The 27,866-nt window shown below is 46.4% G+C and overlaps 1 long non-coding RNA gene across 1 annotated transcript in view; it reads right to left on the reverse strand.

The window, feature by feature from the left end:
- LOC143764989 (uncharacterized) overlaps positions 1-25,903 on the reverse strand; it is a 195,052-nt gene extending 169,149 nt beyond the window's left edge. Inside the window, exons 1-2 of the long non-coding RNA XR_013213308.1 lie at positions 25,780-25,903; positions 24,872-24,954 (exon numbers count right to left, since the gene is read on the reverse strand). This is a non-coding gene — a long non-coding RNA (uncharacterized LOC143764989). The remainder of the gene's footprint in view (positions 1-24,871; positions 24,955-25,779) is intronic.
- Between the last annotated feature and the right edge of the window lie 1,963 nt (positions 25,904-27,866).

The raw sequence follows: 27,866 nt of genomic DNA on the forward strand, positions 1-27,866 counted from the left end.
AATCTCATTGGCTGAATTTCTGCTTTTTGAATCTTAGAACTTCCGATTCCGGTATCCGATACGCGGCAAGTATCGGAATCCCGGTATCGGAATTCCGATACCGCAAGTATCGGCCGATACCCGATACTTGCGGTATCGGAATGCTCAACACTACTCTCTACCCCTTACTTTTTCTGTCCTTGTGATTCTTGGTCAGAGACGCTGCTCTGAGGTGGCTTATGTGGATTTGGACACGGCAGGGAACTTTATCAGGCTCGAAGAGGTTAATAGACATCGGATTCCTGTTATAACCCTGAAGAGTCCATGTCTGATTGCCTCAGTGGATAGTAAAACCCTGCAAGAGACCGTCACTATGGTTACAGAGGAGGTGGTGCTGCAAGTGGGAGCCCTGCAAATGGAGGAGATAGCCTTTACGTGCTGCCTAACCTGTCTCACACACTGCTTCTCAGTGTTCCCTGGTTAAGGGCACATGAGCCAGTCCTCGATTGGCGCTCAGGTGAGGTCCTTCGTTGGGGGACACTCTTGTCATGAACGATGTCTGCAGTCAGTTCACCCACCAAGATTTCTATGGCCTTCTTCTGTTCCCATTGGGCTGCCTTCCACCTATTGGACATTTGCAGATGTCTTTGACAAGAAGGAGGCAGAGAGCCTTCCTCCGCATCGACCATATGACTGCCCGATTGAGCTAATACCCGGTACTACTCCACCTAGGGGTAGAATCTATCCGTTGACTCCTGCTGAAACCATGGCCATGTCTGATTATATCCAGGAGAATCTGACCAAGGGGTTTATACGGAAGTCTTCTTCTCCTGCAGGCGCCGGATTTTTCTTTGTCAAAAAGAAGGACAGATCTCTTCGTCCTTGTATAGACTACAGAGGTCTGAATGACATCACGGTCAAAAACAAGTATCCTCTGCCGCTCATTCCAGAGCTCTTTGACTATTTAAGAGGGGCCCATATTTTTTCCAAACTGGATCTTCGTGGTGCTTACAATCTGATCCGTAATCGCTTCGGGGACAAGTGGAAGACCGTCTTTAACACACTGGATGGCCACTACGAGTATTTGGTCATGCCCTTCAGCCTCTGCAATGCTCCGCAGTTTTTCAGGAGTTTCTTAACGATATCTTCTGGGTCCTGCTATATTCTTGTGTCGTGGTGTACCTGGAGGACATCCTCGTTTTCTCTTCTGATCTTTCTTCCCATAGAAGTACTACAACATTTGCGGGAGAATCGCCTTTATGCCAAGATCGAGAAGTACATTTTTTAACAGACTTCCTTACCCTTTTTAGGGTGTATTATCTCCGACTCTGGATTGAGGATGGATCCCGAGAAACTGTCCACCATTCTCAAATTGCCGCATCCTGTTGGAGTTAAGTCCATCCAACGGTTCCTTGGCTTTGCAAATTATTACAGGCAATTCATTCCTCACTTTTCCTCGGTAACCAAGCCCATCTCTTCTCTCATCTGAAAAGGAGCTAATCCCAATGTCTGGACCTCGGAGGCCGAGAACGCATTTCTGACCCTGAAGCAATCCTTTGTGGCAGCTCCAGTGCTACATTGACCACAGGCTAGCAAACCATTCAATCTCGAGGTGGATGCCTCTTCCACGGGAGCCGGTTCAGTACTTTCTCAAAGGTCTTCGTCTGGTCAGTTAGTCACCTGTAGATTTTTCTCCAAAGCGTTTTCTACATCAGAATGATATTACTCTATCGGAGACTGTGAGCTATTGGCCATAAAGTTGGCTCTAGAGGAGTGGTGATATCTTCTCAAGGGAGTTGTTCACCCCTTTATAATCTTCACTGACCATAAGAACTTGGCCTATATCTGATCTGTACAGAGGCTCAACCCCCGGCAAGCCAGGTTGTCACTATTTTTTGCCTGTTTTGACTTCGAGCTCCATTTCCGGCCTGACAATAAAAATGTCAAGGCTGATCGCTGTCTAGGTCCTTTCAGCTATCCGATGCAGTAGAAGACCCTTGCATATTATTGATCCTACCAAAATCATAACTGAGGCTCACTTAAATCTCGTTTCTGTACCACAGGGTAAGACCTTTGTGTCTGAGGGTGACAGAGGAAGAGTGTTACGTTTGGGACATTCCTCTAAAGTCGCTGGTCATGCCGCGACTAAGAAGACTCTCCCTTATCTCTCGCTTCTACTGGTGGCCCTCTCTTTGCCAAGATGTTGAAGAATTCACTGCTTCTTGTCCCTCCAGTGCCAAGAATAAAGTTCCTAGACATTTACCCTCTGGTCTTCTGCTTCCTCTTCTGGTTCCATCGGTTCCCTGGCAACATATAGCCATGAATTTTATCACCGACCTTCCCCGTTCCTCTGGTTGCTCAGTTATTTTGGTGGTCGTGGACCATTTCTCTAAAATGGCTCATTTTGTTCCTCTACCTGGTCTGCCTTCAGCTCATTATCGAAGATTTTTATTCATCATATCTTCAGACTCCACAGATTCCCTCGACACATCGTGTCTGACCAAGGAGTTCAGTTCACTTCCCGGTTCTGGAGAGCTCTTTGCAGGCTTATGGATGTGTCTTTGGATTTCTCCTCTGCTTATCATCCTCAGACCAACGTTCAAGTAGAGCGAACTAACCAGGTTCTAATGTCTTACATTCAACATTTTTCCAATGCTCATCAAGATGATTGGGTCGACCTTCTTCCCTGGGCAAAATTTGCTTATAATAAGTGTTCTATTAAGTCACCTTTTTTCATCATATTTGGGCAACATTCTGGTATGCCTCTTCCCATGTCCTCAATGTCCGGTGTGCCAGCAGCCGACTCTTTATCTGTGGAATTTTCCAAGATTTGGAATGAGACCAAGGGAGCGCTTGAGAGGGATGAAAAGACATGCTGATAAAAGGCGCTTGGACTCTCCTCCTTACGTCCCTGGCGATAAGGTTTGGCTCTCTTCCAGGTATGTCAGACTGAAGATTCCCTCCTACAAATTGGGTCCCCAATACATCGGTCCCTTCGAGATCCTAAGATGTATCAAGGACATTGCCTATAAATTGAAGTTGCCTGCCTCGCTCCGTGTTCCCAACACCTTCCATGTGTCTCTCCTTAAACCCGTGGTACTTAATCGATTCCATTCTTCACCCGGCTTAGTTCCTCAACTGGTTAGTACTGATAACGTTTTTGAGGTAAGGGATATACTTGCCATTAAGAAGGTTAGGGGAAAAACGTTCTTCTTGATTGATTGGAAGGGTTTTGGTCGTGAAGAGAGATCTTTGGAGCCATGGGAGAACATTGATGCACTCTGTATTCTAAAGAGATCTTAGGAAAGGGGGATGTAAGAGATGGGGTACTGCTAGGACTGTGGTTGCTCGGTCCCCCGCTACTCACCTTGTCCTTCCCGCTTTGGTGTCCCGGGATGCTGCTGGACGAGGGTCATATAGGAACTGATAACCATAACTGTTCATGTAGGAATGCTTGGACCCGACACCCATAATGTCGTGGTGCACCAACTTGGGTGTCAGGTCTGAGCATTCCTACATGAACAGTTTCCTGGAAAGTGGATTGGTCATCGTGGGCCAGTTGAATAGCCACCAAGGTCACCCGATCTGACCCCCTTAGACTTTTATCTTTCGGGTCATCTGAAGGCAAGTGTCTATGCTGTGAAAATACGAGATGTGCAGCATCTGAAACAACAGATACTGGAAGCCTGTGCTAGCATTTCTTCTGTGGTGTTGCTATCAGTGTGTCAAGAGTGGGAGAAGAGGGTTGCATTGACAATCCAACACAATGGGCAGCACTTTGAACACATTTTATAAGTTGTCATAAACTTGTAAATAACTCATGAAAGAATAAATTTACTTTAAAACTAAGCACACCATTTTTTTTCTTGTGAAATTCTCAATATGTTTGATGTGTCACATGACCCTCTTCCCATTGAAAAAAATAAAGTTGGATCCAAAATGGCCAACTTCAAAATGGCCGCCATGGTCACCACCCATCTTGAAAAGTTTTCCCCCTCCCATATACTAATGTGACACAAACAGGAAGTTGATATCACTAACCATTCCCATTTTATTTAGGTGTATCCATATAAATAGCCCACCCTGTATATATACTGTGCCTATGACTAACAGGCTGCACTGGATTGCTCTAACTGCTGCCACTATTCCTGATTATAATGCCTTGTACTGTAAGCACAGTAGAGCAGGGCCAGCTGTATGTATGTGTGCAGTACACACACACACACACACGTACCTCAGAATGTCCTCTCTCCCTCTCTGAACCACCGCCCCGGAAGAATATACGAATATACTGAGGGACGTGGCCTAATACAAGAGGGGGGTGTCGGCTGCTTCTCCTGCTGGCTGTGCGGGGGAAGTAGAGTCCCGTGCTGGACTGCGGGGCACAGCTTCTAAATCGGGACAGTCCCACAGTATAAGAAACGGTTGGGAGTTATGCTGCATGTTTATTGGCTGTCTAACAGGCACGTAACATGCGGAGTAGAGACTTGTGCATGGAGCTCGAGAACCCACAATACTTGTAGGAGTAACAAGTATACCCAAGCACCCATAATCTCAATCGAGTATAGACCAGTGGAGAGCACGCACGCACTAGTGGCCATATATTTTCACGTCAATCAGTGTTAAGTCACATTTGTCATATTTGTTAATGTTGTAGACGCTTTTCAATACCCTAGTCAAATAGTAAAAAACATACAGAGATAATACTTACACTCCCTCAGTTCAGTAACAGTTCCCTGCCATTGCTTTGGTGTATGTGTTTTGGCAGTAGTGATGATGTCACTACTACGACGCACATCAATGCTACTACAGTCAATTACTGAGCTCATTGACTCATGCCATCAATAGGACAGCTGCTGAGCTTAGTGAAATACTGCAGTGGTTATGTACACTGTAGTCATAACTTTAGTGCTGCAGCCAAATCACTTACACCAGAACAGTAGCTGGTAACCAGTGCTTGACTAAGAGAGAGTGAATATTATTTCATTTTTTTTTTTTTTTTACTGCTATCTAATCGGTTGGAGTCTACTTTTTTAAACATGGAAAATCCCTCTGTGTCCATATGCCTTATAAAGAAATTTATAAAGAGATTTTGAGTTAGTAGTGGGGAGGCTGACTAAGTCAACACTCTCATTTGCTACCCACCCTCTTTATTTACAGTGAGCAGCTAAATAGAGAAGCTCTTTCTCCATTACATGGACATCCCATTGTTGTTAACGGTAAGGATGTAAACATGAGCTGTGCTGGTGCTGCAGGAAAATTGAACACTTACTGTCATGATCTATCATAGATTATAGCTGCTTGAACTACAGGCAGCAGAGTATGCAAGCAAGGTTTTGCAAAATGAAGCAAGGTTTTCCAGTAAAGTGCTAGTTTTGCAAAGGATGATGGCCTCGGTTGGTCACATGATCCTCCATCAGCAGTCATTTTATTTTACATATTACAAGAGAGGACACTATACATAAAGGGAGGGTGCTATAAATAACAAGAAAGGACAATGTGTAATAAGAGATGGCGCTATACATAACTAAAGAGGAGGTGTGGAGAAACAAGGTCAGTGGGTGCTCTCGTCCGCTGGTCCGGCTGTCTTTAGCAAGACTGCATGGACCATGGCTCATACCACTGAACACCCGCTCTATCTCCCGGCGGGCAATACACTACACAGACAACACAGGGCTAAGGTAAAACAGTATGGCAATACTTTATTGAACCACAACACACAATAGCAAACAGAACAATCTCAGCAATTACCCCAACATAGTGCACATGACAGGGTCTTACTCTTCCGTTGTCTCGCCGCGATAATGGTAGAGGTTATATCAGAGCTCCCAGGGTCACTATTCCACCTGTGATATACACACAGAGAAGAGATATCGACAAGCGTAGGAAGATGACAGAGAACGGTCCATAGAGTACGTACAAGGCCAAAGCCAGTTGATATGATGTCAGAGCTCCCGGGGCCGCTATTCCACCTGTGGTATGCACGCAGAGAGGAGGTAACGCCAAGCGTAGGGAGATATCCGAGAGCAGTCCTGTGTTCTTCAGCCGGTTCTGACAGACCCTCAGCTAAGATCCTGAAGAGTCTCCTACTAGAAGAAAAGAAGTCTCTTTTATACCTGAATGCATGTAGAAAAGCCGCGGAGACACCATCACGTGTTTCTCAATGCAAGCAATGAGTAGCCAGGTCTTTCACCGGGAAGGAACAACCACGGGAAGGGCAGCATCCAATAAAGGAAAACCACCTATGCCAAAACATGGTATCCATCCACAGACAGCTGTTTCAGGGTATTGCCCCTCATCAGTGTGGAGTAGTAAACTGGGGCCTGTAAGCTATTTTTAGAATTACCCAGGGTCCTTCAGTCTAACATCAAGATAAGGTAAACAATGGTGATGGGATCAAGTAGCACTATTTGACCATTCAATCTATTTGTACAGTCTTTGCCTCTCTGCTTTCGAAGTCACCAAACTGGTTTCGGAATATAATGCACTATTAGCATATCAGCACACATCAATAAACAAAGCTTAACACACCCTATGTACAGTCACTATTACAGACTTACACAGTATGTTAGATAGTATATCAGTTGGCAAGTCTGTCTTCTTGACCCACCAGCCATAAACACTTAAATTTACAAGCCAATATACAGATAAAAAGTCAGTTCTTTTTGGTTTACAAAAACATGGTTGCCTGGGAAATTTAGATTCAATCTGGTTTCTTCACATTGCTCCCCCATCTTAATTAACCAGACATGATAGGCTTCCAGTCATCCTTCTCTACTTGTCGGGACAGTCCATCGGCATTTCTATGATCTTTGCCCTTTTTATGGGAGACAGAAAAATTATAGGACTGTAAGGCTAAACTCCACCTGAGTAAACGTCCATTGTCCCCAGCAGTCCGATTTAGCCAACTTAAAGGATTATGGTCAGTTATGACCGTGAATTCCTTGCCATATAGGTAGGGCTGCAATTTCTTTAAGGCCCAGATTATGGCCAAGCAGCCTTTTTCTACTGTGGCATATGCTTTCTCCCGGTCCAACAGTTTCTGGGAAACGTAAACAGCCGGGTGTTCCTGACCATTGTCCCCACTTGACTGAGTAAGGCTCCCAATCCGGTGTCCGATGCATCTGTTTGGACAATGAACCGACGACGGAAGTCAGGAGCAGTCAGGACTGGGCTTTGGGCTAGCTGGGTTTTCAAATGGAGGAATGCAGACTCGCACTCTGGGGTCCAGATGAGATTGCGGGCATATCGTTTGGTGGTTAGGTCTGTGAGAGGTTTTGCTACTGTACTGTAATTGGGGATAAACTTTCGATAATGGTTTGCGGTCCCTAGAAAGGCTTGTACCTGTTTTTGGTTGGCTGGGCGAGGCGAGGCCACTGGGTAATGGCTTCTACTTTTGCAGGTTCAGGATGAATGCACCCACTTCCTACCCGATGTCCAAGGTATAGTACCTCGGCCAACCCCACTTGGCACTTGTCAGGTCGGATGTAAGATGGGCTTTTGCTACCCTTTGCAGCACCTATGACACATGTTGAAGATGCTCTTCCCAGGTATCTCTGAAGATAGCGATGTCATCCAGGTAGGTGTTGTGAATTTGGATTCTGGGCTCCCCCGGTGGCCGCTTGTGGAATTGGACTTGTCATCCTCTTTCCTGTTTCACCTGGTTCCATCAGTAGTGGGTGTCGCTATTTAAGCTCATTTCTCTGGTGGTTTCTTGCCGGTCAACAATGTTATCTGATGCCTCTCAGTGCTTGTTCCTGCTGCTAGACAACTACTAGATAAGTTGGACTTTTGTCCATGTTTTGTTTTGCCTATTTGTTCCAGTTCACAGCTGAAGTTTTGTTACTGTGTCTGGAAAGCTCTCGTTGATCAGGGATTGCTACTCTGGCGTTATGAGTTAATGCCAGAGTTTAAGGTAATCTTTGGATGGTGTTTTGTTAGTGTTTTTCTGCTGACCATGAAAGTATACTATCTGTCTTCTGCTATCTAGTAAGCGGACCTCAAATTTGCTAAGACTATTTTCCTGCTGCGTTTGTTGTTTCATCTGAACTCACCGTCATTATATGTGGGGGGCTACTGTCTTCTTTGGAATATTTCTCTAGAGGTGAGCCAGGTCTTATATTTCCCTCTGCTAGCTATTTAGGTCTTAGGCCAGAGCTGGGCATCTAGCGATAAATAGGATATGCTACCTGGCTATTTCTAGTTGCGCGGCAGGCTTAGTTCATGGTCAGTATAGTTCCATCTTCCGAGAGCTTGTCCCTCTATAGGCTTGCTATGATCTCTGCCTGCAGAGATCATGACAGTTTGACCGGCCAATAAAGTGTTAAAGACCCAGGTTGAGAAAGGAGAGTTATAAGAAGTCTGCTGGAATTTTTTTTTTTTTTTTTTTCCTCCAGTCTGCCTTGCTGCAGTCTTTTTTCTCTCTCTCCTCCTAATCTCTGTATGGCTCTGTGTGCACCTGACAATAATGGATCTTCAGAGTGTAACTGCGGGTTTGAATAATCTCATCACGAAAGTACAAAATTTACAAGATTTTGTGGTACATGCTCCGGTATCTGAGCCGAGAATTCCTTGGCCGGAGTTCTTCACAGGGAATAGAGCTAGCTTCCAGAATTTCCGAAATAATTGTAAGCTTTATTTGTCCCTGAAGTCTCGTTCAGCTGGAGACCCTGCTCAGCAGGTTAGGATTGTGATTTCCTTGCTCAGGGGTGACCCTCAAGATTGGGCCTTCTCATTGCCAGCAGGGGATCCTGCGTTACGCGATGTGGATGCGTTTTTTCTGGCCTTGGGCTTGCTTTATGAGGAACCTCATTTGGAACTTCAGGCGGAAAAAACTTTGATGGCACTATCTCAGGGGCAAGACGAAGCTGAAGTTTACTGCCAAAAATTCCGTAAATGGTCTGTGCTTACTCAGTGGAATGAGTGCGCCTTGGCGGCAACTTTCAGAGAAGGACTCTCTGATGCCGTTAAGGATGTTATGGTGGGGTTCCCTGTGCCTGCAGGTCTGAATGAGTCCATGACAATGGCTATTCAGATTGATAGGCGTCTGCGGGAGCGCAAACCGGTGCACCATCTGGCGGTGTCTATGGAAAAGACGCCAGAAAGTATGCAGTGTGATAGAATTCTGTCCAGGAGCGAGCGACAGAATTTTAGACGGAAGAATGGATTGTGTTTCTATTGTGGGGATTCTACTCATGTTATATCAGCATGCTCTAGGCGTACAAAGAAGCTTGATAAGTCTGTTTCCATTGGCACCATTCAGTCTAAGTTTATTTTGTCTGTAACCCTGATTTGCTCTTTGTCATCCATTGCCACGGACGCCTATGTTGACTCTGGCGCCGCTCTGAGTCTTATGGATTGGTCCTTTGCCAATCGTTGTGGTTTTGATTTAGAGCCTTTGGAGACTCTTATTCCTCTGAAGGGGATTGACTCCACCCCATTGGCTAATAATAAACCACAATACTGGACACAAGTAACCATGCGTATCAATCCGGATCACCGGGAGATTATTCGTTTCCTGGTGCTGTATAATTTACATGACGATTTGGTACTGGGATTGCCATGGTTGCAGTCTCACAACCCAGTCTTGGACTGGAGAGCAATGTCTGTGTTGAGCTGGGGATGTAAGGGTATTCATGGGGACTTACCTTTGGTTTCTATTTCGTCGTCCATTCCCTCTGAAGTCCCTGAGTTCCTCTCTGATTATCAAGACGTCTTTGACGAACCCAAGCTTGGGTCGTTACCTCCGCACCGTGAGTGCGATTGTGCCATAGATTTGATACCGGGTTGTAAATATCCAAAGGGTCGTTTGTTTAATCTGTCTGTGCCGGAACATGCTGCTATGCGGGAATATATAAAGGAGTCTTTGGAAAAGGGACATATTCGTCCATCTTCTTCTCCCTTGGGAGCTGGGTTTTTCTTTGTCTCAAAAAAAGACGGCTCTTTGAGACCATGTATTGATTATCGGCTTCTGAATAAGATCACTGTTAAGTATCAATACCCATTGCCATTGCTTACTGATTTGTTTGCTCGTATAGAGGGTGCTAAGTGGTTCTCTAAAATTGATCTTCGTGGGGCGTATAATTTGGTGCGGATCAGGCAGGGGGATGAGTGGAAGACCGCATTTAATACGCCCGAGGGCCACTTTGAGTATTTGGTCATGCCTTTTGGTCTTTCTAATGCCCCTTCAGTTTTCCAGTCTTTTATGCATGATATTTTCCGCGATTTTCTGGATAAATTTATGATAATATATCTGGATGATATTCTTATTTTTTCTGATGACTGGGACTCTCATGTCCAGCAGGTCAGGAGAGTTTTTCAGGTTCTGCGGTCTAATTCTTTATGTGTGAAGGGGTCTAAGTGCGTTTTTGGGGTCCAGAAAATTTCCTTTTTGGGGTATATTTTTTCTCCCTCTTCCATTGAGATGGATCCCGTCAAGGTGCAAGCTATTTGTGACTGGACTCAGCCCTCCTCTCTTAAGGGTCTTCAGAGATTTTTGGGCTTTGCCAACTTTTACCGCCGATTTATTGCTGGTTTTTCGGATGTCGTTAAACCACTGACTGATTTGACCAGACAAGGCGCTGATGTTGCTAATTGGTCCCCTCATGCTGTGGAGGCCTTTCAGGAGCTTAAGCACCGTTTTGCCTCTGCCCCTGTGTTGCGTCAGCCTGATGTGAATCTGCCTTTTCAGGTTGAGGTTGACGCTTCGGAGATCGGAGCTGGGGCAGTGTTGTCGCAGAAAGGTTCCGACTGCTCCGTCATTAGGCCTTGTGCCTTCTTTTCTCGCAAATTTTCGCCCGCAGAGCGGAATTATGATGTTGGGAATCGGGAGCTTTTGGCCATGAAGTGGGCGTTTGAGGAGTGGCGCCATTGGCTCGAGGGGGCTAGGCATCAGGTGGTGGTATTGACTGACCACAAAAATTTGATTTATCTTGAGACTGCCAGACGCCTGAATCCTAGACAGGCGCGCTGGTCTTTATTTTTTTCTCGCTTTAATTTTGTGGTGTCATACATACCGGGTTCTAAGAATGTTAAGGCAGATGCCCTTTCTAGGAGTTTTGACCCGGACTCTCCTGGTAATTCTGAACCCACAGGTATCCTTAGGGAGGGAGTAATTTTGTCGGCCGTTTCTCCTGATCTGCGGCGGTCCTTGCAAGAGTTTCAGGCGGATAGACCGGATCGTTGTCCGCCTGATAGACTGTTTGTTCCGGATGATTGGACCAGCAGAGTCATCTCTGAGGTACATTCTTCTGCATTGGCAGGTCATCCCGGAATTTTTGGTACCAGGGATTTGGTGGCAAGATCCTTCTGGTGGCCTTCCCTGTCACGAGATGTGCGAGTCTTTGTGCAGTCATGTGACATTTGTGCTCGGGCCAAGTCTTGTAGTTCTCGGGCTAGCGGACTGCTGTTGCCCTTGCCTATTCCTAAGAGGCCTTGGACACACATCTCGATGGATTTTATTTCAGATCTGCCTGTTTCCCAGAAGATGTCTGTCATCTGGGTGGTCTGTGACCGTTTCTCTAAAATGGTCCATTTGGTTCCTCTGCCCAAGTTGCCTTCTTCTTCTGAGTTGGTTCCTCTGTTTTTTCAGAATGTTGTCCGATTGCACGGTATTCCTGAGAATATTGTTTCTGACAGAGGTACCCAATTTGTGTCTAGATTTTGGCGGGCATTCTGTGCTAGGATGGGCATAGATTTGTCTTTTTCGTCTGCTTTTCACCCTCAGACTAATGGCCAGACCGAGCGGACTAATCAGACCCTGGAGACATATCTGAGGTGTTTTGTCTCTGCTGACCAGGATGATTGGGTTGCTTTTTTGCCATTGGCAGAGTTCGCCCTCAATAATCGGGCCAGCTCTTCCACCTTGGTGTCCCCGTTTTTCTGTAATTCGGGGTTTCACCCTCGATTTTCCTCCGGTCAGGTGGAATCCTCGGATTGTCCTGGAGTGGATGCGGTGGTGGAGAGATTGCATCACATCTGGGGGCAGGTTATGGACAATTTGAAGTTGTCCCAGGAGAAGACTCAGCGTTTTGCCAACCGTCATCGTCGTGTTGGTTCTCGGCTTTGTGTTGGAGATTTGGTGTGGTTGTCTTCTCGTTTTGTCCCTATGAGGGTCTCTTCTCCTAAGTTTAAACCTCGGTTCATCGGCCCTTATAGAATATTGGAGATTCTTAATCCTGTTTCTTTCCGTTTGGACCTCCCTGCGTCCTTTTCCATTCATAACGTTTTTCATCGGTCGTTATTGCGCAGGTATGAGGTACCTGTTGTACCTTCAGTTGAGCCTCCTGCTCCGGTGTTGGTTGAGGGTGAGTTGGAGTACGTTGTGGAGAAAATTTTGGACTCTCGTGTTTCCAGACGGAGACTCCAGTATCTGGTCAACTGGAAGGGTTACGGCCAGGAGGATAATTCTTGGGTCAATGCATCTGATGTTCATGCTTCTGATCTTGTTCGTGCCTTCCATAGGGCTCATCCTGGTCGCCCTGGTGGATCTGGTGAGGGTTCGGTGCCCCCTCCTTGAGGGGGGGGTACTGTTGTGAATTTGGATTCTGGGCTCCCCCGGTGGCCGCTTGTGGAATTGGACTTGTCATCCTCTTTCCTGTTTCACCTGGTTCCATCAGTAGTGGGTGTCGCTATTTAAGCTCATTTCTCTGGTGGTTTCTTGCCGGTCAACAATGTTATCTGATGCCTCTCAGTGCTTGTTCCTGCTGCTAGACAACTACTAGATAAGTTGGACTTTTGTCCATGTTTTGTTTTGCCTATTTGTTCCAGTTCACAGCTGAAGTTTTGTTACTGTGTCTGGAAAGCTCTCGTTGATCAGGGATTGCTACTCTGGCGTTATGAGTTAATGCCAGAGTTTAAGGTAATCTTTGGATGGTGTTTTGTTAGTGTTTTTCTGCTGACCATGAAAGTATACTATCTGTCTTCTGCTATCTAGTAAGCGGACCTCAAATTTGCTAAGACTATTTTCCTGCTGCGTTTGTTGTTTCATCTGAACTCACCGTCATTATATGTGGGGGGCTACTGTCTTCTTTGGAATATTTCTCTAGAGGTGAGCCAGGTCTTATATTTCCCTCTGCTAGCTATTTAGGTCTTAGGCCAGAGCTGGGCATCTAGCGATAAATAGGATATGCTACCTGGCTATTTCTAGTTGCGCGGCAGGCTTAGTTCATGGTCAGTATAGTTCCATCTTCCGAGAGCTTGTCCCTCTATAGGCTTGCTATGATCTCTGCCTGCAGAGATCATGACAGGTAGGCTTGGGCATACCCCTGACATCCCTCTAGTAACTGATCCACCATCCTTTGGAAGGTAGCCGGGGCATTCTTCATCCCAAAGGGCATGCTGGTAAATTCATAGAGGCCAAAAGGGGTGATGAATGCCGACTTCTCTTGAGCCTTCTTTGTGAGTGGTATCTGCCAGTATCCCTTGCTCAAATCGATGGTAGATATGAACCGAGATCCACCTAATCTGTCTAGTAGTTCATCCACCCAAGGCATGGGGTACGCATCAGTAACGGTGACCTCATTGAGTCGCCTATAGTCCACACAGAAGCGACTACTCTTGTCTTTCTTAGGCACCAACACTACACTGGCTGCCCATGGGCTATGGGATGGAACTATGACCCCCATATTCAATATGTCATCCACTTCGGCCTTTATCATTGCTAACACTGGAGGTGTCACCCGGTAGGCCGGTTGTCTGAGTGGTGTGGCTGCCTCAGTGTTGACATGATGCTGGACCAAGAGAGTTCGACCAGGCTGACTCGTGAACAGGGAGCCATATGTTCCAAGCAGTTCTGTTATTTCTTGCTTCTGTGATGGACCAAGCCACTCCCCCAATGGGACATCCGCTACCCCCATTCCTCTTTTGGATTCCACCAATAAGCCAGGGATCTGGTCCAGATCTGGGTCATCTAAATGAGGACAACAAACTACTAGATTGGTAACTTCCCTTTCCTCATAAGCTTCTAGCCTGTTAACATGATGGGTCACGAACACTCGCTCGATCCAAAGCTACAGTGTCGTTAGTCTCCCCGCATTTTCTGGTGATGGTGAACGGACTTGCCCACATGGCTTGCAGCTTGTTTTTGTGTACTGGATCTAGTACTAGAACTTTCTGACCACAGGTAAATTCTCGCACTCTGGCAGTATGGTTGTAATACCGTTGTTGTCTTTCCTGAGCTATTTCTAAATTCCCATTGGCTAAGGCCATGAGGTACCTCATCTTCTCCCTAAAATTTTGAACATACTCCAGAATGGGAACCTCTTCTGTGGGAAAAGTGCCCTCCCAACTCTCTCTTACTAGCTCTAACGGCCCTCGTACTTTTCGGCCATACAGCAATTCAAAAGGAGAGAACCCGGTAGAATCCTGCGGCACCTCCCGGTAGGCGAACAGGAGCTGCTGCAGGTTTTTCTCCCAGTCCCCTCCCTCGGATTCCACATACCGACTAATGAGCTGCTTGAGCGTTCCATTGAAATGTTCACACAGCCCATTAGTTTCGGGGTGGTAGGGGGTGGTACACATGGGGCGGACACCATGTTTCTCCCAGAGGGTCTGAATCAGCTCACTTTGGAACTGGGTCCCCTGGTCAGTCAATACCTCCTGTGGAAACCCTACTCGACTAAAAATGTCCAGTAGAGCTTGAGCCACGTGCTCTGCATCTATGGATGACAGGGCAACGGCCTCCGGATAGCGGGCGGCAAAGTCAACCAGGGTGAGGATGAACCTCTTTCCGCTGCGGCTGGGGATAGCTAAAGGACCCACTAAATCGATGGCAACCCTCTGGAACGGTTCACCTATCAAGGGCATGGATTGGAGCAGGGCACAACAGGGTGCTCCCCCTATCCGTTGACAAATTGGACAAGAGGCTTGGTATTTCCACACCTCTTGAGCAACCTTTGGCCAAAAGAAACTATGCAGTAGTCAAGCCCGGGTCTTTCTCACCCCCATGTGCCCAGCTGCAGAAACGTCATGTGTCAAGCGTAGGAGTTGGGGCCGATACTGCTGAGGCACCAAGAGCTGATGGACATGGGTCCAGGGTTTCTCTGGGCATGATACGGGCTTTTCCCTATGTAGCAGTCCATATTCCCATCTATACATCTCTCCCTGATTTGTTTCCCCAGGTCGAGCAGCTGTACTGCGGGCAAATTCTAGGGTGGGGTCTGTGAGTTTGGCTTCCCTAAACTCTTTGCGATCTGTCTCACCCCAGTCAATGACAAGAGTCTGGTCAAGTGTACTTACCGCCGTCGGCTCAGAGGGGGTTGATGGGGGCTTGGAGTGTTGGGTATCTTCTGGATGGATGGCAGAAGGATCCACATCAGGGTGTTTCTTGGCTTGCCTTCGGGTGATGACAGTAACAAATTGGCTGGACAGTCCTTGTCCGAGGTCATTCCCCAAAATAAAAGGTGTGGGGAGGCCATCCATGAGTCCCACTTCAACCTCTCCCTGGTCAGTACCCCAGTCCAGCTGCACACGGGCTAGAGGGATGTCCGAGCGCTGACCTCCAGCCAGGGAGATGGTCACTTGGCGACCTGGTAAATGGTGTTCAGGTGGGACAATATCTGGGCTAACCAGTGTGATGGAGGACCCAGTGTCCCGAAGTCCCAGGGCCTGGATATCACCAACCTTGACTGGCTGGATGTGGCGTAGGAGGTTGGCTGGTGTAGGCTGGCCAACCCGCTGTGTAGTATGGACAGGATATATCACTGTTGCTGGTGTATCCTGGGAATAGCATCCCTCCAAACTTGCTGGCTCGTGTTGGCAGATGTTGACCAGTTGTGCTGGCAATCGGGCTCTAGGCGGGGCCCCAGCCCTGGGAACAATCTTTGGCAGTGTGTCCAAGGCGCCCACATGCATAGCAGCGCAGTGGGTTGGGCAACTCACGGGTACTGTTGGTAACCCTTGGTTCTGGTTGTCGGTCAAAACTTTGGTTGAAGGGTCTTCTTGGATTGGTGGACATATTGGGTCTCCAGCGGGGTCAGTTGGCTGCAAATTCATCAGCCAATCAGGCTGCTTGCTCTGGAGTTTCAGGCTTCCGGTCGGCTACCCACTCTGGAATTTCTGGGGCCATCTTCTCCGTAAGTTGCTCAAGCATGATCACGTCCCGAAGGGCAGCAACAGAGTGGGCAGCCCTACTGTCAAGCCAGCGGTTGCAGTGTCTCTGGAGTTGACTGCCAAATTCTATATAGGAGACCCCCTGGCGAGACAATGTCCGGAACTTGGTGCGATACCTCTCGGGGGTGATGGTAAAAAGTGCCAGCCGGTTGTCCTTAATAGTTCCATAATCCTGGCAGTATTGAGGCCCAAGTGACCGGGCAGCATCCCGTGCCCGACCAGTCAAACTAATCCACATGTATTTAGCCCAGTCAGCTATGGGCACCTGGTGCATCAGCATTAAAGTCTCAAAATCTTGCAAAATGTTCATCGACTTCGGTATTGGACTCATTAAACACTGGCACATCTCTGTAGCGGAGCTGTGTTCCTTGTTGGGAGATTACCATGGGGTTAGGGTCCGATGCTGGCTGTAGGGGTACTGGAACTCCCAAAACTGATTCCATAATACAAGCTCTTACACCACTTGAGGCTCCATGTCCCAATACAACCAACAACTCCTGGATTTGGGCTGCAGGTGACTGGGTAGATTCCAGACCGGCACAGGGTTCTGGCTCTGGTAATTCCACTGGGTCCATCTTAGCAGAGTCTTCATCATCCTCCACAACATTCTGGGCATCCCAACAAACTAGTTCCTTCATCAAATCCGAGCTAGAGTCTGTGGTCTGGTATTCAATCGGTCGAAGCTGGCACAGCTGTTGTGAACTATACTTCTTGGCTCCCTCTTGTGGTCACTAGTGGTTTGGCACTTGGATTGTCTTTTCCCAGGTTGGTACTCACCTGGTTCGTTAGGCCTGGGGTGTTGCTATTTAAACTTCCTGGATTCTCAGTCCAGTGCCTGGCATCGTTGTAATCAGTTCATTTCTGTTTGCTCCTGTCTTCAGGTCCTGGTTCTTTGCAAGATAAGCTAAGTCCTGCTTTCTTATTTTTGTTTATTTGCATTGTTCATATTTTTGTCCAGCTTGTACTAAATGTGATTCCTGATATCGCTGGAAGCTCTAGGGGGCTGATATTCTCCCCCCTCACCGTTAGTCGGTTCGGGGGTTCTTGGATATTCAGCGTGGATATTTTGCAGGGTTTTTTGCTGACCATATAAGTCATCTTACTATCTTCTGCTATTAGTCAGTGGGCCTCTCTTTGCTAAAATCTAGTTCATTCTTACGTTTGTCTTTTCTTCTTACCTCACCGTTATTATTTGTTGGGGGCTTGTATTATAACTTTGGGGTCTTTTCTCTGGAGGCAAGAGAGGTCTTATTTTCCCTGATAGGGTTAGTTAGTTCTCCGGCTGGCGCGAGACATCTAGAATCGACGTAGGCACGTTCCCCGGCTACTGTTAGTTGTTTGTGCTAGGATCAGGTATATGGTCAGCCTAGTTACCACTTCCCTATGAGCTGGTATTTATGTTTGCAGACTTTGCTGTAATCTCTGAGATCCTCTGCCATTGGGATCATAACACACAGCTCCTGTAGTTGTCGTTTCTTGTTACGGCTATAAATCCACTCTGGTCATCTTCCCAAGGCCGAGTTGGTGGGGTTGGACATGGTGGCGTCTGAAACCTACTATGTATGCCTCATCAATGGTCTGCTGGGTCTGTCTGTATGGCTCCCTGGTTGTGAAGCCCTGGATGGTGTCTACGAACACCAGTCCCCTGCAGCTCCCCCGGTTCCCCCAGGCTGAGTAGTGTCCCACTGCTGCCACCAATTGTGGAGAAACGAGGTCAGTGGGTGCTCTCGTTCGCTGGCCCGGCTGTCTTTAGCAAGACTGCATGGACTAGGGCTCATACCACTGAACATCTGCTCTATCTCCCGGTGGGCAGTACACTACACAGACAACACAGGGTTAATGTAAAACAGTGTGGCAATACTTTATTGAACCACAACACACAATGGCAAACAGAACAATCTCAGCAATTACCCCAACATAGTGCACATGACAGGGTCTTACTCTTCCGTTGTCTCGCCGGGATAATGGTAGAGGTTATATCAGAGCTCCCAGGGTCGCTATTTCACCTGTGATATACACACAGAAAAGAGATATCGACAAGCGTAGGAAGATGACAGAGAACAGTCCATAGAGTCCGTAGAAGGTCAAAAGCCAGTTGACATGATGTCAGAGCTCCCAGGGTTGCTATTCCACATGTGGTATGCACGCAGAGAGGAGGTAATGTCAAGCGTAGGGAGATATCCGAGAGCAGTCCTGTGTTCTTCAGCCGGGTCTGACAGACCCTCGGCTAAGATCCTGAAGAGTCTCCTACCAGAAGAAAAGAAGTCTCTTTTATACCAGAGGCCTGTAAGTTATTTTTAGAATTACCCAGGGTCCTTCAGTCCAACATCAAGATAAGGTAAACAATGGTGATGGGATCAAGTAGCACTATTTGACCATTCAATCTATTTGTACAGTCTTTCCCTCTTTGCTTTTGAAGTCACCAAGCTGGTTCCAGAATATAATGCGCTATTAGCATATCAGCACACATCAATAAACAAAGCTTAACACACCCTATGTACAGTCACTATTACAGACTTAGGGTACTGTCACACAGTGGCACTTTGATCGCTATGACGGTACGATCTGTGAGGTTCCAGTGATATCCATACGATATCGCTGTGTCTGACACGCAGCAGCGATCAGGGACCCTGCTGAGAATTGTACGTCATAGCAGATCGTTTGGAACTTTATTTAGTCGCTGGATCTCCCGCTGTCATCGCTGGATCGTTGTGTGTGACAGCGATCCAGCGATGCGTTCGCTTGTAACCAGGGTAAACATCGGGTTACTAAGCGCAGGGCCGCGCTTAGTAACCCGATGTTTACCCTGGTTACCAGCGTAAAAGTAAAAAAACAAACAAACCGTACATACTCACATTCCGGTGTCCGTCAGGTCCCTTGCAGTCTGCTTCCCGCTCTGACTGACTCCCGGCCGTAAGGCAGTACAGAGCACAGCGGTGACGTCACCGCTGTGATCTGCTTTCACTTTACGGCGGCAGTCAGTCAGAGCGGGAAGCAGACGGCAAGGGACCTGAAGGACACCGGAATGTGAGTATGTACGGTTTGTTTGATTTTTACTTTTACGCTGGTAACCAGGGTAAACATCAGGTTACTAAGCGCGGCCCTGCATACCGTGGGATTCTATGAGCTGTCCCAGGCCGAAGGTGTAGATGGAGAAGAGTAGGGGTCCTAGAATAGAACCTTGAGGTTAATTTTAACATTGAAAGATAGAATATCAAAAATAATATCCAGAAAATCACATTGAATAAATTATATAAATTTATTTGCATTTTGCAGTGAGATGTATTTGATCTCCTACCAACTATTAAGAATTCTGGCTCCTACAGACCAGTTAGATGCTCCTAATCAACTCGTTACCTGTATTAAAGACTGCTGTCTTACATAGTCACCTTTATAAAAGACTACTGTCCACAGACTCAATTAATCAGTCAGAATCTAACCTCTACAACATGGGCAAGACCAAAGAGCTTTATAAGGATGTCAGAGACAAGATCATAGACCTGCACAAAGTTGGAATGGGCTACAAAACCAAAAGTAAGACACTGGGTGAGATGGAGATAACTTTTGGTGCCATAGTAAGAAAATGGAAGAAATACAAAATGACTGTCAATTGACATCGAACTGGGGCATCATGCAAAATCTCACCTCGTAGGCTATCCCTGATCATGAGGAAGGTGAGAGATCAGGGAGACATTGCGGTACAAGAGAACCGTGTAGCAATACCATAATGAATATGGCCGGTGATGATCCTATTTGTACCTAAGGGTTTCTCAGCAAGTAACTTTGCGAACCCAGATGAGTATATTGATAACGCAAAAACTTTGGTCCACTATCTGAACCCATGCTATATGTACTGGCATTTGATGTATTCATATATATAGTGAACAAAGATTGCGCGATTGAGATGTGAATGATGGTACATCTCTGTAACAATATGCAGACGAGCATGTCAATTATACCACTAAATGTTTATAGCTTATGAATACTATATATATACTAGATCGAAGATAGCGATCAATCCCTCCCCGATATGGGACTAGCTACATAAAGCATTGGAGCTGTGCTGATATATCAGGATCAAAGGAGAGGATTTTCAGGTGAATTGTACACCGAAGTTGAATAATTCTGATAAAAAGGGTGGTTTGCAGTGACCAGGTTTTGATGGTATACTGGTTATACACCTAATGAAACACAATAAACCCTGATATATACAGCAACTATTAAAAGGACTTTATATATTTGACTAAGTGTCCCATTCACCTGGATTATTTGAGGGATACTCTGGTAAAAATAAGTCCTCTATGACATAACTTATAACATATTAGTGGTATCCATCTTTTTATACTGCCTTTTTATTTCACTTGTGTATTTGTGTTGCACTTAGCACCCTTTTACTGCACGGTTTACATGCACCTTAGGTTAGATATTTTAAAATAATCTAGTAAAAGTTATGTTTTAATATTTGAAATAAGATCCGTTGCTACTCCTATATATAATTTTTCGGATTTACAATAAGGCCCTTGCTGAAATATTAAGGTGAGAGATCAGCCTAAAACTACACGGGGGGAACTTGTTAATGATCTCAAGGCAGCTGGGAGCACAGTCACCAAGAAAACCATTGGTAACTAGTGTTGAGCGATACCGTCCGATACTTGAAAGTATCGGTATCGGAAAGTATCGGCCGATACCGGCAAAGTATCGGATCCAATCCGATACCGATACCCGATACCAATACAAGTCAATGGGACTCAAGTATCGGACGGTATTCCTGATGGTTCTCAGGGTCTGAAGGAGAGGAAACTCTCCTTCAGGCCCTGGGATCCATTTTAATGTGTAAAAGAAAGAATTAAAATAAAAAATATTGCTATACTCACCTCTCCGACGCAGCCTGCACCTTACCGAGGGAAGCGGCAGCGTTCTTTGTTTAAAATTCGCGCTTTTCTTTCCTTACGTGAAGTCCCGGCTTGTGATTGGTCGCATGCCGCCCATGTGGCGGCAACGCAACCAATCACAGCAAGCCGTGATGTAATTTCAGGTCATTCAGTATTTTAAAATTACGCTCCGGCTTTGTGATTGGTTGCGTCGCAGTCACATGAGCGACGCAACCAATCACAGCAAGCCGTGACGTAATTTCAGGTCCTTAAGGATTTTAAAATTACGTCCCGGCTTTGTGATTGGTTGCGTCGCAGTCACATGGGCGCCGCAACCAATCACAAGCCGTGACGTCACGGGAGGCTGGACACGCGCGCATTTTAAAATGGGCGCGTGTCCAGCCTCCCGTGACGTCCCGGCTTGTGATTGGTTGACCGCGCCGCAACCAATCACAAGCCGGGACGTCACGGGAGGCTGGACACGCGCCCATTTTAAAATGCGCGCGTGTCCAGCCTCCCGGCTTGTGATTGGTTGACCGCGCCGCAACCAATCACAAGCCGGGACGTCACGGGAGGCTGGACACGCGCCCATTTTAAAATGCGCGCGTGTCCAGCCTCCCGGCTTGTGATTGGTTGACCGCGCCGCAACCAATCACAAGCCGGGACGTCACGGGAGGCTGGACACGCGCCCATTTTAAAATGCGCGCGTGTCCAGCCTCCCGGCTTGTGATTGGTTGACCGCGCCGCAACCAATCACAAGCCGGTTCGTCACGGGAGGCTGGACACGCGCCCATTTTAAAATGCGCGCGTGTCCAGCCTCCCGTGACGTCACGGCTTGTGATTGGTTGCGGCGCCCATGTGACTGCGACGCAACCAATCACAAAGCCGGGACGTAATTTTAAAATCCTTAAGGACCTGAAATTACGTCACGGCTTGCTGTGATTGGTTGCGTCGCCCATGTGACTGCGACGCAACCAATCACAAAGCCGGAGCGTAATTTTAAAATACTGAATGACCTGAAATTACGTCACGGCTTGCTGTGATTGGTTGCGTCGCCGCCACATGGGCGGCATGCGACCAATCACAAGCCGGGACTTCACGTAAGGAAAGAAAAGCGCGAATTTTAAACAAAGAACGCTGCCGCTTCCCTCGGTAAGGTGCAGGCTGCGTCGGAGAGGTGAGTATAGCAATATTTTTTATTTTAATTCTCTCTTTTACACATTTTTACATTAATGTTGTTTCGATACCAATACCCGATACCACAAAAGTATCGGATCTCGGTATCGGAATTCCGATACCCGCAAGTATCGGCCGATACCCGATACTTGCGGTATCGGAATGCTCAACACTATTGGTAACACATTACGCCATAAAGGTTTAAAATCCTGCAGTACCTGCAAGGTCCCACTGCTCAAGAAGGCACATATGCAGGCCCATCTGAAGTTTGCCAATGAACACCTGGATGATTCTGTGAGTGATTGGGAGAAGGTGCTGTGGTCAGATGAGACAGAAATTTATAGAGTGGGGGTGAAGCTCCGAGTTGCCAAGTGACAGCCTCAAAATCATAATGAGTTAGAGATGATCTGCAAAGAGGAGTGGACCAAAATTTCTCCTGACATGTGCGCAAACCTCATCATCAACTACAAAAATGTCTGACTACTGTGCTTGCCAACAAGTTTTTTGCCACCAAGTATTATGTCTTTTTGGCCAGAGGGATCAAATACTTATTTTTCACTGAAAAATGTGATTACATTTATATAATTTCTGTGATTTTCTGGATTTCATTTTTGATATTCTATCTCTCAATGTTAAAATTAACCTACCCTTAAAATTACAGACTGTTCATGTATTTGTCAGTGGGCGAACTTACAAAATCAGCAAGGGATCAAATAATTATTTCCTTCACTGTAATTAGTGAGGATGCTGTGTAATAATGGGGCATTGTTAAGATATAAATAAAAAGGGAAGACGCTATGTAATAAGGGACGATGCTATACATGTAATACAGGACGTTATGTTATATGTGACGGTGATATACCCAATAAAAGAGAACACTTTGTAATAAGAGATGGAGAGATGGCACTATACATAAAAAGAAAGTACACTATATACTAAGATGATGGTGCTATACATAAGAGGGGACCTTATATAATAAGTGACGACACTATTCATAATAAGGAAGGTAGTTTAACAAAACAATAATTTTCCTGAAAATCATACAATATAGATATAGAATAAATATTCATCAAAAGAAAATAGCGATTGGCACCGGTTACTATAGCATTCAGCAAACAAAATATAAACTGGGGCTGAGGAGATAACAGTCATGGTGGTGCTCTATAACTGTTTGAAGAAAGCAATAAAGTCCAAAATGAATAGAAGAAAATACGACACTCAGCAAACTGTCTAAAAACGTCTTCCTTTATATGCAATAATGTTTGAACGCAGAACGGCCGTTGCCCAGTTTTACACCCGGTAATAAACTTTCTCTCAAGGATATCCACTTTTTAAAATATAATTTTTGATGCAGTTAAGTATTTTCTTCTATTTCTACTAGATAGAATACATATTTACATTAAGTGATTTATCGCTAATGGCTCATCTGTAGTGTTGAGCGATACCGTCCGATACTTGAAAGTATCGGAATCGGAAAGTATCGGCCGATACCGGCAAAGTATCGGATCTAATCCGATACCGATACCCGATACCAATACAAGTCAATGGGACTCATGTATCGGACGGTATCCCTGATGGTTCCCAGGGTCTGAAGGAGAGGAAACTCTCCTTCAGGCCCTGGGAACCATATTAATGTGTAAAATAAAGAATTAAAATAAAAAATATTGCTATACTCACCTCTCCGACGCAGCCTGGACCTCACCGAGGGAACCGGCAGCGTTCTTTGCTTAAAATGCGCGCTTTTCCTTCCTTCTGTGACGTCACGTTACCTGGTTTACTGAAGACTTCAGGCAGCCACAGTCCAGGGCACCAGATCACAGGGTAGGCAGGGTCCGGCCGGCTTGGAAGCGAATCCAGAGTCCCCTTTACCAGGTGGAGTTAAAAGCCTTTCTCTAGTGCGGTGGTGTTGTAGTCCCTTTCTGCCTATGGCTTCAGATAAGGTCCTCACAGTTCTTCTCTCTGTCCCCCTTATAGGATAGGACAATACCTGCATGACAGGTAACGCGAGCCTGTTTACAAGGACTCTAGCACTCCCTGAGCTCTATGTGTTACTGTGTCTCAAGTGTGTGTGGCGGACAGGTAACTTGCGGTTCAGCTGTCCTGCAGGTTTCTGCTGTAAGTCATAGAGTCCTTTACAACCTCGGTGGTCCGGCTACCGGTTATCTGCGCCTCAGAGGGAGGCAGCCTGCTCTTAGCTGGTCTCCCCTGATGTTCCTCTCCTGTGCTTCACTCTCCTGCATGCTCACTGAACAATGTTCGGCTTTCTGTATGTCTCTATCCAGGAGCTGTAGTACTTCAGACCTTCTGACACTCTATGTCGGTCTGTTCTCTGTATGACACTTTCTTTCCCTCCAAACCACAATATATATAGGGGAGTCACCTATGAAATAGGATCAAAAGCTCCCCCTTGTGGCCTGGAATGTGAACATGTTGTGTGTATGGTAGTTACCTGATAAGAGTTATCCTTCATCGCTTCCAAACGTAACATCACTCTCCCCGAGAGGAAAGCAATGCTACTGTGATGACCAGGACCCTGGGGCGCCACACAGACAACCCGTCAATGTGAAAAGGCATAGTGTAATACCTTATTTCACCTGTGTTGGTGGTGCAGATTACAGATGATCGCTGAGAGTTGACACTTTGAGATGTGTATAGTTCAGGTATCTATCATAGCAGTAATTGCCCAATGCAGAAAACCCCTTTGAATAGTGCAACAAGATGATAGTAGACCTTACCTTGGCAGCTGTCTATCCTTTAAGGGGAAGACTGAAAAACGTCCAATTGTATAGGGCCAGTACTATGCAGAATTAGGACTTCCCTATAAACAAGAAAATACATGGACAATATCTATAGTGTACGTTGAAGAAATTCACAGATTGAGTCTAAGGGTGCATTCAGTCTGTACAAATCGGTCCGAGATTGGATCTCAATACACAGACTGGCTGAGGGACCCCAGACCCGAGCGTGACAGCTACATATATTCCTATGAAGCTGTCAGATTCGGGTCGGAAGAGCCGCGGCCAGTCTGATCTTGAACCAATTTACAAGATTTCCTGTTTAAGAAAACCTCTGTCCCCGGCTGCAATTCATTTATTAAAAACCTGTGGGTCACTTACTCTACCATTCTGCTTGAGTAGGTGGCACAAGCCACACAGAGCCACTGAGGTCACTGTTTGGCTGCAGTGCTGTCAACATGACATCAGCGCTGCAGACAATAACAGACACTGGGAGCAGTTGTGGGGACTCCACGCTAAAAGTACAGTTTGTTTTTTTCAAAACAAAAAGCAGCCAAGGTGTTTTACAAAAAAATAAAAAGCCCTCTAAGGATTTTGTAGATGTGTGATGGTGTTGTTGCTTTTAGTTTATGTGATTCATTTTTTGTTTTAATGGTAAAAATCACTCTGATCAGACTAGACATGCAGCTCATACCACCTCAGACTTCCATCAGACACTGCAGTCAGCCTGGAGCCTTTCATCAATGTTTCACCCATATGAAGAAAAGCATCCAAGTGCTCAAACACTGACGGCATTAGCTTCCCAATGCGGACGATTCTCCTGAGATTCTGTCTTGAAGAAGACACAGAGCACAAGCCCAAAGCTATATTATGATTTCTGAATTAAATAAAAGGATTTAAACACAAACCTGTTTTCAATTTCTTGTGGTACAAAGGGTTAAATTATGTAGCATAAAAGTAGAAGAAATCATAGGAGATGTAAAATGCAAAGACATCTTCTACCACTGGCGAATGTGGGCTGGAGGAACATGCCAGGACAACTACAGGCTCATAATAATAATCAGACTGCAGCTCCCTGGATCATACCATCTGTGCTTGGGCAAAAGGGACTTCTGGATATGCAGATTCCAGATCTTATATACGTGGCAGAGAGACTCCCTCCTCCCATTCCCTACTCTCATCTTTCAGGCACGCTTAGTCAGAAACGCTAAAAATCCCAAAGGATTATTTGAGCATGCAGACTGATGGGAGGTGTGGTTGTGTTACACCTTCTATCTATCTATCTATCTATCTATCTATCTATCTATCTATCTATCTATCTATCTATCTATCTATCATCTATTTATCATCTATCACATATCCATATATCTATCTCTCCATCCATTATCTATCTATCTATTTATCTATCTCTCCATTATCTATCTCTATCTATCTATCTATCTATCTATCTATCTATCTATCTATCTATCATCCCTCTATTGCATATATCAGTGGCGTATCCAGGAGGGGGAGCTGGGGCATGTGCCTCGGGTGCAGCCGACAGGGGGGCGCCAGCGGGCCGCCTGATGCGGCGGTCCAAGGAGGGGGCTCCCCGTCTGCGGCATTCTGCCGCCCCCACACTGGGATTCTCCCGTTCTCTGAGCCGGCTGTCAAATTGACAGCCGGCTCACAGAAAGTGCTGCGCATTGGTTCCCAAGGATGTACTAGCGTCTTCAGATGCTAGTACCCTTGATCTAAGCCCTGACCACCGCCGGCACTTCCGCATCAGTGAAGCACCAGCAGCGTGATCAGGTCACATGATCACGCTGCTGACGTCACTCGCCGGCTCTTCAGAGGCGAAGACACAGGGCGCAGGCAGCGTTTCGGTTGGTGGTAAGTGCTCCAGCTCCACACGGTGGGGTAATGGAGCTGAAGACACCGAAGATTAATGGTGGAAATTTAAGGGGGATAGGAAGAGATGTTTGGGGTCAGGGACACTATATGGCTGCAGACACAAGGATAGGGAGGGAGCAGGGGGAGTAAATTGACAGTGTGTGAGGACTGAAGCAAGGCCAGGGGGCAGGATGGGTGCAGTTGCATGTGGTGGAGAATTCTGAGGAACATATGGGGGAGATGGGGGCAGAAATCTGAGGACATTATGGGGGCAGAAATCAGGACATTATGGGGGCAGAAATCAGGACATTATGTGTGGGGTGAGATTTGGAGTAGGGATGTGGTTATTTATTGTGTGTGGGCAGATTTGTAGTGGAGATTGGGGGATATAATGTGTGTGGGAGATTTGAGGACACAAAATGAAGAGCAAAGGGGGAGATGGGGGTCATGTATGAGGAAACAGTACAGGGGAATGGGGGGCATGTATGAGGAAACAGTACTGGGGAATTGGGGGCATGTATGAGGAAACAGTACAGGGGAATGGGGGACATGTATGAGGAAACAGTACAGGGGAATGGGGGACATGTATGAGGAAACAGTACGGGGGAATTGGGGGCATGTATGAGGAAATAGTACAGGGGAATGGGGGCATGTATGAGGAAACAGTACAGGGAAATTGGGGGCATGTATGAGGAAACAGTATAGGGGAATGGGGGGCATGTATGAGGAAACAGTACTGGGGAATGGGGGTATGTAAGAGGAAACAGTATGGGGGAATTGGGGGCATGTATGAGGAAACAGTAGCGGGGAATGGGGGGCATGTATGAGGAAACAATATGGGAGAATGAGGGCATGTATGAGGAAACAGTACAAGGGAATGGGGGGCATGTATGAGGAAACAGTACTGGGAAATGGGGGCATGTATGAGGAAACAATATGGGAGAATGAGGGCATGTATGAGGAAACAGTACAGAGGAATGGGGGCATATCTGAAACAGTATGGGTGAATGGGGGGCATATCTGAGGAAACAGTATGGGGGAATGGGGGGCATATATGAGGAAACAGTATTGGGGATGGGGCAGACAGTATGAGGAGCGAACAGGGGAATGTATGCAGACACAG

This window comes from Ranitomeya variabilis, chromosome 4 (genome assembly GCF_051348905.1).
Source record: "Ranitomeya variabilis isolate aRanVar5 chromosome 4, aRanVar5.hap1, whole genome shotgun sequence".
Classification (NCBI taxonomy): domain Eukaryota; kingdom Metazoa; phylum Chordata; class Amphibia; order Anura; family Dendrobatidae; genus Ranitomeya; species Ranitomeya variabilis.